The sequence below is a fragment of the Sorex fumeus genome, unplaced genomic scaffold, assembly GCF_029834395.1.
Source record: "Sorex fumeus unplaced genomic scaffold, SorFum_2.1 ptg000161l, whole genome shotgun sequence".
Lineage (NCBI taxonomy): Eukaryota > Metazoa > Chordata > Mammalia > Eulipotyphla > Soricidae > Sorex > Sorex fumeus.
In genome coordinates, this window is record NW_026606218.1 from 336,536 (window position 1) to 348,561 (window position 12,026).

Sequence of the window (12,026 nt, forward strand, 5' to 3'; positions counted from 1 at the left end):
AGTGGTAAGTCGGGCCCCACCCCACGGAGTCCCTGCTCCTCAGGGCCCCGATGGGCATGGGTGATAGCACCCCACATCCACTGAGGAGGTTTGTCCCCTGCATATGCATACACCACACTCACACAGGCTCACACATGCACACAGTAACATGCACACAGTCTCACACATACACACAGTCTCATACAGTCTCTCACAGTCTTAGACCACACACACTACATAGTCATACAGGTACACATAGTTTTAACACACACAACCTCGCACGCACACACTCACACAGTCTTACATGCACACCCAGTCTTATGCACGCACAGTCTTACATGCACACATCGTCTTACACACAGTCTCCTGTTGCACACACGCAGTCTCACACGCACACAGTCTCACACGCCCACACTCAGTCTTTTATGTACACCCACATCTTACATGCACACACTCAAAGTTTTACATGCACACACTCACATAGTCTTACATGCACACAGTCTTACACACACTCACAGTATTACAGTCTCACGCACACACAATCACATGCACAGTCTTACATGCAGCCTTACAGTCATAGTCACACACAGTCTCATGTGCACATGTGCACAGTCTTAAATGCACAGCCAGTCTTACACTCACACCTCACATACACACACAGTCCTACATGTAAACACTCACAGTCTTATACGTGCATACACTCACACAGTTTTACATGTGCACAGTCTTGCACCCACAGTCTTATATGCATAGTCTTACACATGCATACAGTCAGTCTTACACACTCACAATCTTACACACGCACTCAGTCTTACATGTGCACGCTCAGAGTCTTATATGCACACAGTCTTACACACTCAGTCTTATACACATTCACACATCCACAGCCTACACATACACACATCCAGTCTTACACACACACACACACACACACACACCATGTCCACAGTCTTTTCATTTTTAGTGTATCACTGTGAGATGCAGTTACAGACTTAAAAAACTTTCATGATTTCATTTCAGTCACACAATGGTCAAGCCCCATCCCTCCACCAATGCCCATTCTCCACCACCAATGTCCCCAGTATCCCTCCCGCCGCCCCCACCCAAACACATCCACAATCTTATACACACTTATACACTCTCTTACACACATTCAGTCTTAGGCACGCCCTCCCACATACACAGGGTCTTAGACACACACACACACACACACACACACACACACACACACTCACACCCCATCCACTCACTCTGTGATCCCTTCTGGGACACACACACACACACACACTCACACCCCATCCGCTCGCTCTGTGATCCCTTCTGGGACAGTGGTGGGGATGCCTCGAGGCGCTGCCTACTGGACCGCCCAGCCTCACACTGTGTCTTGTCTCCCAGCAGCAAAGAGCCCCAGTCCGCCTGGCTGCCTTATTCCCTGTTGGCCTCGGGAGCCGCCCTCTAACCGCCCGCGCCCACCTCGCGGGGCGGCTCCGCCGGGAGATTAAAGTCCTCAAGGGAAGCCCAGCGCCTCTCTGTAGATCAGCGTCGCCGAGGGGACCAGGCCGGACCCCTTTGTCAGTGGGTTCATTTCAAACTCTAGTTCCGCTTCCAGCTTCCTGGGCTTGGTCCAGCTCAGTTTCCTCAGCATCCACTCCCCACTGCCATGCCCCCCAGCCCGTTTCAGGGGTCCCAGCAAGGGGAGGCCCTGAAAAAGTCAGTGTGCGAGTCTAGGGGGATGGGGGTTGGGGTGTGAGCGCTGCTGCGGCCACACCAGCAGAGGGCGCTGTGGGCCCACGGTGCCTGTCCCAGGCGGAAGGGAAGGCAGGACCAAGGTTGGGGGCTCTATCTTTGCACCCACCTCCCTACATGAGGGGTGAGGGAGCAGGATGAAGACACCCCTGGCTTTTTTGAGGGGTCACACCCGGCGATGCTCAAGGGGTTACTTCTGGTTCATGTACTAAGGAATTACTCCTGGCGGTGCTCAGGGGACCATACGGGATGCTGGGAATCGAACCCGGGTCGGCTGCCGGCTGCGTGCAAGGCAAACGCCCTACCTGCTGTGCTATCGCTCCAGCCCCAACACCCCTGGTTGTGTCTGTCGGAAAGTTGGGGTCACCCACCTCGGGGTGAGCCCACGATTCATTTGCTCAGCACCAGAACCATCTAGGAGGGCAGACTATGAAGGCCACGCACACACACACACACACACATGCACACACACAGACATGTACACACGCACTCACGACACACAAACACATGCCTGCCTGCATACACACACACATGCACACACAAACGTACTCACGCATGCACACACATGCGCACACACACACACACACACGTCATGCACACAAACACGTACGCGCAAATACCCTCCCTGGCCCTGAGGATTCGGGAACTCTGTGCCTCAGCTCTACAGGACGTGTGAGATACCGCAGAGGGGCTGGGAAACGGTCTCTAACACCTTCCTGGGAATCTCACAGCTCAGAGGACGGCCAGCCCAGATGCCCAGCTCAGCCCTGTCGCCAGGGAGACTGGCCTCAGGAGCACAGCGTTGCTTGGGGGTTCCTCCTGGCTCTACACTCAGGAACTACCCCTGGCAATGCTCAGGGGACCCTATGGGATGCCGGGGATCGAACCCAGGTCGGCCGCTGCAAGGCCAGGGCCCTCCCTACTGTACTATCACTCCAGCCCATGGGCAGGGTAACTTAGACAAGGGGATGTGGAATCCTTCCCTGACACAGGCCTCCAGCCCAGAAACTGGGCCGAGGGGGAGGTGGGAAGCCAAGGAAGGCAAGGGGGGGGGAGGGGGCGTTCCTGAGAGCTGTGACCTGCACAGGCACCGATGTGCAGTTCCCGCAGCGTCCACTGGGTAGCGCTCTCGAGCTGCCCTGCGGAGGCTGCTGCTGCTGACCGGCTGGGGCAGTGGACAGGCCTCCTGCAGAAAGAAGCCCCCAGCAAGGCAGCTTTCCCGCCCCCACTTCCTCCCTGGGGTTGGCATCTCTCTGGGCGGTTCAGAGGAATTGGGGTACGGGTGTGGGGATTCGCAAGGACCCCCCCCCCAGTGGAAGTAACGAGGCATTGGGTCAGAGGTCAGGTCTGGCTGGTGGCCGGCATGCTTGACTAGCTAACCAGTGGGGTGCACCCTGAATTTCGGGGTATTCTCGTGTCGGAGCAGGAGGAAAGGCCCCCAGCCTGATGCTCAGGAATGTTCTGGAACCATCCCTGGGGGGTGGGGAGGGGCTGCCTTTCACAGCTTCTTGTGTGTCTGGAATTTCTCCGAGTTACTGCTAACGAAATTCCTCCCTCTAGCCCTGCCACGAGTTCTTGCTGCTGTGACTCCAGGGGTCACAAAGGAGGCGCTTGGGTGCACACACACACACACACACACACACACACACACACACAGCTGTGCTAGGAGCATGTGGGCTGCATGAGAGATCGAACTTTCAGCCTCAGGCTTCAGCCCCAGAGTCAATCCCTTGCCCTCACCGATCCACTTAGCCCTAGGCTTATGCACCATTTGCTCGAGCGGGCCCAGTAACGTCTCCATTGGAGACTTTGTTGTAACTGTGTCTGGCATCTCGAGTACGTCACGGGGAGCTTGCCAGGCTCTGCCATGTGGGAGAGATACTCTCAGTAGCTTGCCGGGCTCTTCAAGAGGGGCCGAGGAATCGAACTCGGGTCGGCCACGTTGGCTGCGTGCAAGGCAGACGCCCTACCGCTGTGCTATCGCTCCAGCCCCATCATTAATAAGTTTTTTTTTTGGGGGGTGGGATGGCGTACACCCATTGATGCTCAGGGCAGAGTTCTGCCTCTGCACTCAGGAATTACTCTTGGCGGTGCTCAGGGGACCCCATGGGATGCCGAGGATCAAATCCGAACTGGGGTCAGCCTCGTGCAAGGCAAGTGCTCTACCCACTGAGCCATCTCTCTGGCCCTCAGAATTTAATTCGTTATTGGGGGAGGCGCTCCCAGGGTGCTGGGGGCTACTCCCAGCTCTGTGTTTGGGGGCTGTTCCTGGTGGTGTTTGAGGGACCGTATAGTGTTGAGGATCCATGATCTCATGCAAGTCAAGTCCCTTTAATTCTCTCTCTCCTGTTTTGCTTTCGTTCTTTTTACTCCTCATGGAATTAGGAGGGCCAAGCACCCTTGGGTGGGGGGGCCCCCAATTGCAACAAACTAGACAGGAGGGCCTTCAGCCTCCAGGGACCCTCTCTGTCCCCTGGGACTTGGCTCTTTGGGTGACACGGAGCGTTTGGGGGTATCTGTGCCTCCCCCCAGGGGACACGTCTGTTGCGCTAATCAACACTGGATTCCCACACACGGGGTTGGTTGCACGTGCAGGGGGCAGCAAGGGCGCATGCGCAGGGCAGCACACGCAGGGAGCCCGTGGGCGGAGTGAGCGTAGGCGGGGCGGCGAGTGCGCATGCGCAGTTGGGGCTGCACGAGCATGCGGGCAGGAGTGCGCATGCGCGGGTCAGCGCGTGCATGGGGGAGCGAGTGCGCATGCGCAGAGCTGCACGTGCCCGAGCGCAAGGGGGCGAGTGCGCGTGCGCGGGGATGCGCTTGCGCATGCGCCCTCTGCCCCGCTTGCACGTGGCGCCTCTGCAGCCTTCGGGGCAGCCTCCGTGCGTGGCCACGCTGGACCTGCTGGTCACGTGAAAGGGACGCGGCCCGGAGAGGTAGGCCCGGGACGGGGTCACAGGCGGGGGTGCGCGTCCTGCTGGTTCTCTGTGGGGGCCGAACGACCCCCGAGATGTGCCTTGGACCCTCCCGCCCGCACCTGCCCCCCCACGATCAGGCGGAGCCCAGCGGGGCCGGAAGTGGGGGCTAACCCCCAGGGAACGCCCCCTGGCCAGGCAGTGCCCGGAATCCAGCCCAGGCCCCTCACCTCTGACCTCTGACCCCGAGCCTGCTGGCCTGGTCCAGGCGAGAGACCCCAAACCTTCCGACCCCCCCTTGACCCAGAAATGCAATTGCCCCCGCCTGCGCCGCAGGGAACACCTCGAGGGCCCGAGTTCGAGCAGAAATGTTGGACCGTGGCTAAGTGTCCAGTGTCCAGACCCCCTGCACCCCCGCGCAGTGCGGGACCCCCACGCTGGGGGTCGGGGCCCACAGTTTGAAAAACTGCAGCGAGGGCGTCCCTGAGGATGCTCCGGGGGCGCCAGGCGGTGCCCGGACCCCACTCGGCCTCGTCCTCACCTCCTCGTCCGCAGCTGGAGGCGGGGAACCCCGCAGAGGCGACCCCGAGCAGCTCGGACCCGAGCAGCCCGTGGGTCCCACGGCCTCGGTGCAGAAGCTTCCCGGATGGGTTTGGGCTTTGCCTGGCGTGGCCTGGGCGGGTTCTGGGCAGACGCCTTGACCCGGGTTTGAGCTTTCCTAAGGGCACCCCCCGCCCTGTCCTGTCGCCCTGTGCTGCTGCCTCAGAGGCCGCCGCCCTCGGATTGGCACGTCTGGGGGGGGGGTTCAAATGAGTGTGTGTCCAGAGACACACACTTTAGGGACCAGATCGCCACCCCCTGCTCTCAAAGACGCCTCTGCCTATCCCCATCACAGCTGAGAAGGGAGCTGGAGAGGGTGTGTGTGTGTGTGTGTGTGTGTGTGTGTGTGCCCACACGTTTAAGAAGAAGAAGGTCAGGGGTGGGGAGGGCGTCTGCCTTGCACACAGTTGACCCCGGTTCGATCCCCGGCATCCCCTAGGGTCCCCCGAGCACCGCCAGGAGTGATTCCTGAGTGCAGAGCTGGGAGTCAGCCCTGAGCATCGCCAGGTGGGACCCAAAAAGACACACACACACACACACACACACACACACACACACACAGCCAGGATCAGCCCTGAGCATCGCCGGGTGTGGCCCCCAAATCAGACAGAAACCTTGTGATGGAGGAGGGGTGGGTGTACCCCGGCGGGCTGGAGCATGTGCTTGACATGAGGAGGCCTGGCTTGGGTCCCCAGCCTGGCCTGATCACGAGGTGTGTCCTCCCCGCCCCCCCAGAAAGATCCAGTTAACACTCGAATGTCTTTGTCATCAGTAAACACCAACAGTTGTGTATGGGGCCCTGGGATTCTAAGAGGCTGATTTATCTTTTGGGGAGTTGGTTGGTTGCTTTTTTGGGGGGGGGGTCACACCCGGCGATGCTCAGGGCTGACTCCTGGCTCTGCACTCAGGAATCACTCCTGGCGGTGCTCGGGGGACCCTAGGGGATGCCGGGGATCGAACCCGGGTCCATCGCGTGCCAGGCAGACGCCCTCCCCGCTGTGCTATCACTCCGGCCCTGGGGCTGATGAATCTGACGCAGAAGCTGAGGAGAAGGGGCTGGAGCAATAGCACAGCGGGGAGGGTGTTTGCCTGTTACGCGGCCGACCCGGGTTCGATTCCCAGCATCCCATATGGTCCCGCGCACTGCCAGGTGTAATTCCTGAGCACAGAGCCAGGAGTAGCTTCTGAGCATCACCAGGTGTGGGACCCCCCAACAAAGGGGAAGATGAGAAAATGGGACTCAGGAAGGACCCCCCCCCCCCAGTCATTTCTCTTCCTGCCTCGACCTGGGTGGGTTCGGGGGGGTCCCCTTGGTACCTCTGCCCGGTGGGAGGGTGAAGCCAACGTTTCCCGACCTGACGCGTTTGCTCTGGGGAAAGGTTGAGAGTTCCAGGGACGGTTCCCATCGGTGTCCAGTGTCCCGTCTACGCCCCCTGGACACGCCCTGGCGGGCTTCAGGAGCAGGACCCTGGACAACGTTAGCACTGAGTCCCTCCACCCCCCTGCCCAGCCTGTGCGAGGTCCAGGGGTGACCCCCTCCTCCGACACCCCCTAGACGGCCCCACACAGCCTTGAGGCCATAGGTCCGAGAGGGTGGACAGGGCGGGCGGGTGTGAGCCCGGGGAGGCCGTGTTGGCTCCCTGGCACTGGAAGCAACAGCTGCGGGGAGGGGTCACCCCCCCCCCAGAAATGCCCCCCGGGGAGACGCGTTGTCTCCTGAGCAGGGCAGGGCCGGCTGACGCAGGGATGTTTAGAGAAGCTGGTCGGGAATGGCCCCAAGCTGGAAGCCAGCCTGGCCTCCTGCAGGGGGGGGAGGGAGAGCTGGATTGGTGTGGGGGAGGGTGGGACGCATAGACACACACACACACACACACACACACACACACACGGACTCACACCTCACTAAGGAGAGTCGGATGGGGAGGTTTCTAGCGTGAGCGCACACATACACACACACCCCCCCCCAAGAAGAGCCAGGTGGGGGTTCCCAGCATGAGCACACACACACAGGGCTCACACACACACACACACACACACACACAGACATGCACAGACATACAAGAAGAGCCGGGTGGGAGTTCCCAGCATGAGCACACACACACAGGGCTCACACACACACACACACACACACACACACAAGAAGAGCCAGTTGGGGGTTCCCAGCGTGAGCACACACACCAAGAAGGACCGGGTGGGGGTTCCCAGTGTGAGCGTGCGCGCGCACACACACACACACACACACACACCATGAAGGGCCGGGTGGGGGTTCCCGGAGTGAGCTGAGTTCTCTGCCAGCAACGGGAACTCACAATTCCCACAAGCCACTGAGGAAACCAAGGAAATGCCTTGGGCGGGGGTCCTGTCTGCCCGCGGGGCTGGGGGCTCTGGCCGGGGCTGTGACCAGGGTCCGACTGTCTCTGGATCCTGGGAGGAGTCCGGGGTTGGGAGGACGCCACCGGCCCCACCTGGCTTTCCCAGGGCGAATGTCACCTGGAAGCCCAGCCCGGGGCTGGTGTCGCCCGGGCCTGTCTCGTGCCCTGCCCGTCCCCCCCCCCCCCATGCCAGCAGCCCCCTCGGGCCGCCTACGCTGGGGGATTTGCAGCCCCCCAGGGCCCTGGTTCCTGCCCCGGGGGCCGAGTCCAGCTCCCTGCACCTCCACTGGAGTGTGTGTGGGGGGCTGGCGGGGGAGGCCAGGTCAGGGCGGCGGAAGCCAGTGACCCTGTGATTTCACGCACTGGCCCTTCCGGGGAGCGTGGCCAGCTCAGCACCCAGTGGCCGGGGAGGCCTGGGGTCCCGTCTCGGAACTGTGGCTGTGGGGTGGGAGGAAGATCTCGTCATGCTCAGGGACACTCCCGTGACCCCATGTGGCCCCCGGGGGTGGAAATCACCGTGTCTTTGTGGAGGCCACCCCCACAGTGGTGTGGTTTTAGGGTGGAAGCGGCTCCCGCATGTGGGACTCCTGTGGACCCCATGCACTGCGCCCCCCGCCATCCCCTGCATTCAGGCCGCAGGGCCTCTGCTGGGGACCCCCCATCTCGTTACTGCTCCCCAGCGCTGGTCTGTGGCACTTGAGAGAGGTGACGAGGAGCTGAGAACACAGCGGGGAGGGCGTTGGCCTTGCACACGGCCGACCCGGGTTCGATCCCCAGCATCCCATAGGGTCCCCTGAGCACCGCCAGGAGTGATTCCTGAGTGCAGAGCCAGGAGGAACCCCTGAGCATCGCCGGGTGTGACCCAAAAAGCAAAAAAATAAAAAAGTGATGGGGGGAGGGCCACCAGGCTAAGGGCAGTCTTTGTGGCTCCGGGTCTCTGTAACTGTGTCTCTGTAACTGCATCTCTAACTGCATCTCCATAACTACATCTCTGTAACTGCGTCTCTGTAACTGCGCCTGGCTCTGCACACCTGCAGGCGGTGTGAAGCAGGTGCCGGAAGAGGAAGTGGTTGTCCAGGGAGCGAGAGCGGCTCCGTGGAGCCGTTGGCCCTGCAGGTGTCCGGGTGCCTCGGTGGCTGGGTGGCAGCGCCCGTGCCGGAGGCCTGGTGGATCTGGCCAGGCCTCTCAGCAGCGCTGCCCTTCTCTTCCTCCCTCTGTGCCGTCCCCTCATCCTCTGCCTGTTCTTCCCTGGGGGGGGGGGGGGCGGTGTGGGGGCGGGTGCCCTGCGCTGCGCAGGGCCTGTCCCTGGCTCCGTGCCCAGGGGTGACCCGTCCCTGCTGCTGCTGGGGACACCCTCGGGAGTGAACTGGTGACCGGGTCTGGGGTGGGGTCTGATCCCCGGCTCCTGCCAGGTTCTGTGTTCATGGAGCTGCACGGCCAGTGTGGCTGGGCCCAGAGACCCTCCTCGGGGGTCCGAGCAGAGATGAAGCCGTGAACCCACCCCGCCCTTCCGGCCTCTTCCCGTTGGCTCCCGGTGCGCTGTTCTCCCGGGCTGTTTGCGCGGACTTTACTGTTCAAAGGGGCAAGGGGGGCCGGAGCACCGGCACAGTAGGGGGGGGGGGGCGTTGGCCGTGTACGCGGCCGACCCCGGGTTCGGTCCCCGGCATCCTGCAGGGTCGGTCCCCCCGTGTGCCGAGCCAGGGGTCAGCCCTGAGCACCCGACGGGGCGTGGGGAGCCGGGAGAGAGACCGCGCGCTGGGAGGGAAGGTCGTGGTGCAGGAGACCCCCCGGCCCTGGGAGTGCGACCCCCAAAGCAGAACCAAAGAGGAGGCGGAGCCGCCCACGGGGGTCCCAGCCCAGCAGCGCCTGGGTCGTCTCTTGTCTGTCCGTCTGCGTGTCTGTCTCGCGTCTGGACTCACCTGGCGGGACGGCCCTGGGTCTCCTGCATGGGGGGTGGGGGGCCCACCCGCTCCCGCCCCCTCCCTCTCCCCCACCCCCACCCAGGAGCAGGCGGAAGGACCCTCGACTCCTGCTGCTTCCGGCTTCCAGGCTGGCCTCCAGGCTGGCAAGCAGGGGGGCTGGGCGCCATGTGTGTGTGACCTGGTGTGTGTGACTGTGTAATCGTGTGTGTGTGTGTGTGACTGTGTGTGAGCTGGTATGTGTGACTCTGTGTAACTGTACCTGTGTGTGACCTGATGTGTGTGACTGTGTGTAACTGTGTGTGATCTGGTGTGTGTAACTGTGTATGTGTGTATGCGACAGTGTGTGTGAGCTGGTGTGTGTGACTCTATGTAACCGTGTATGTGTGTGTGACCTGGTGTGTGTGACTGTGCAACTGTGTATGCGACAGTGTGTGTGAGCTGGTGTGTGTGACTCTGTGTAACCGTGTATGTGTGTGTGTGACCTGGTGTGTGTGGCTGTGTGTAACTGTATGTGTGTGTGTGAGTCCTGCTGTGTGTTGACTGTGTAACCGTGTATGTGTGTGTGTCACTGTATAACCGTGTATATGCGTGAGCTGGTGTGTGTGATTCTGTGTAACTATGTGTGTTACCTGATGTGTGTGACTGTGTGTAACTGTGTGTGTGGCCTGGTGTGTGTGACTGTGCATGTGTGTGTGACAGTGTAACCGTGTATATGTGCATGTGACTGTGTAACTATGTGTGTGCGTGTGACTGTGTGTAACTGTATGTGAGTGAACTGGTGCGTGTGGGTGTGTTGTAACTATATGTGTGTGACCTGGTGTGTGACTGTGAGTAACTGTACGTGTGTGTGACCTGGTGTGCGTGACTGTGTAACTGTCCGTGTGTGTGTGTTGCCTCTGCCCTCCTAGTCCCTCTGTGCAGAGGCTGGGGCTGGAGTGTGGCCCCTGGGGCCTGAGTCCCTTCCCGCCCCCACGCGCCCCCGAGCTACTGGTGTGTCCCTCCCCCCCCCCCCCCCAGCTCTCCCTGGCTGTGAGGACCCTGCCCGCAGCCTCTGGCCGGTGCTGTTACTGCAGCCTGCAGGGATCGAACCTGGTACTGGCAGGTGCTCTGCTCCAGGCCGGCCACAGCCCCGGGCAGCGAGCTCTCCTGTTTCTCAGGGCTCAGGAACAGCAGGTGCCCGGGGCAGGCGGACTGACAGACCAACAGACAGGCGGACAGACAGGCAGAGGGCAGCTCTTGCCGCCTGGCGGGGGGAGGGAGAGCCCAGCCCTCGGTCTCAGGCCCTCTTAAGTGCTGAAGAAACTTGATTTGCCCTTTTTTGTGTTCTTTAGTTTGTTTGTTTTTTATTTTGCAGTTTTGGGTCCCACCTGGCGATGCTCAGGGCTGACTCCTGGCTCTGCGCTCAGGAATCTCTCCTGGCGGTGCTCGGGTCCCTATTCCCATGCTGGGAATCGAACCCGAGTCGGCCACATGCAAGGCAAACTCCCTCCCCGCTGTGCTTTGCTCCAGCCCCCCAATGAGTGTTTTTAAGGGGGTCTCCCAGGGCACTGGGGGCTCTAGCTGGGCCCCATCACTCGGGGTGCAGTTCACAGCCTTCTGAGGTTGGTTTTAGTTGGTTGGTTTTTGCTTTTCGGGTCACACCTGGCGATGCTCAGGGCTTCCTCCTGGCTCATGCACTCAGGGATCACCCCTGGTGGTTCTCAGGGGACCCTACGGGATGCTGGGGACCGAAACCGGTCGGCCACGTGTAAGGCGAATCCCTTCCCAGCCCCGTGTTCTTCCGTCTTCTGTAAACAAACGCAGACAAGTCCAGGGCCAGCTCCTGCTGATTTGGGGAAGTAAAAAAAAAAAAACACACAATGAAAAGGGGTTGTGGGTCTGACCCCCGAGGGGTGATTCCCCCCCAGCTCAGCTTCCAGAGTCAGCCCCGAGCCCACCCCAACCCCCTCAAACAAAGCAGAAAGCCCAAGGACAGGCCCAAGGAGCCCCGCGCTGGGGCACAGGCCTAGCACGTGGCCAGGTTCTGTCTCTGCCACATGACCCCCTGAGCACTGTGGAGTGAGCACGGAGCAGCCCGGGGAGGAAGGGGACTGGGACGCAGCCGGCAGCGGGGGCCACGCTCTCCCCTGGCCAGAGGGCTGGACCGCGGGGCGCCCCCAAGATGCTGCCCCCATCAGCAGGAGCAGCGGAAGGATGAGGAGAGACTCAGGTCGGGTGCTTCGAGGCTCTGGGGACGGTCCCAAGGGAGGCCGGAGAGGCGGCGTGGAGTTCCCGAGAGCCCCTCACCCCCACGGCCCTTGGGGGGACTGGATGGAAACTCCCCAGCCCCAGCCCTCCCGGAAACGCTCCAGCACCCAGGCCCCCCGGGGGGTGAGGCCCAGGACTGAGTGTCCCTCGCAGGGCCGGGCCTGCCTCGACCTCCCCTCTGGGGTCAGCACCCAGGGCGCGAGGACCCCTGCATGCGACCTTAGAAGCCTCTGAGCCCGACGGCAGCC

General features: G+C 61.3%; 1 protein-coding gene across 1 annotated transcript in view; it reads left to right on the plus strand.

Moving 5' to 3' along the window:
* The first annotated feature begins 7,863 nt into the window (after nt 1-7,863).
* FAM20B (FAM20B glycosaminoglycan xylosylkinase) overlaps nt 7,864-12,026 on the plus strand; it is a 209,886-nt gene continuing 205,723 nt past the window's right edge. The window contains exon 1 of the mRNA XM_056107321.1: nt 7,864-7,874. The gene's annotated coding sequence lies outside the window, so the exon portion shown is untranslated. The remainder of the gene's footprint in view (nt 7,875-12,026) is intronic.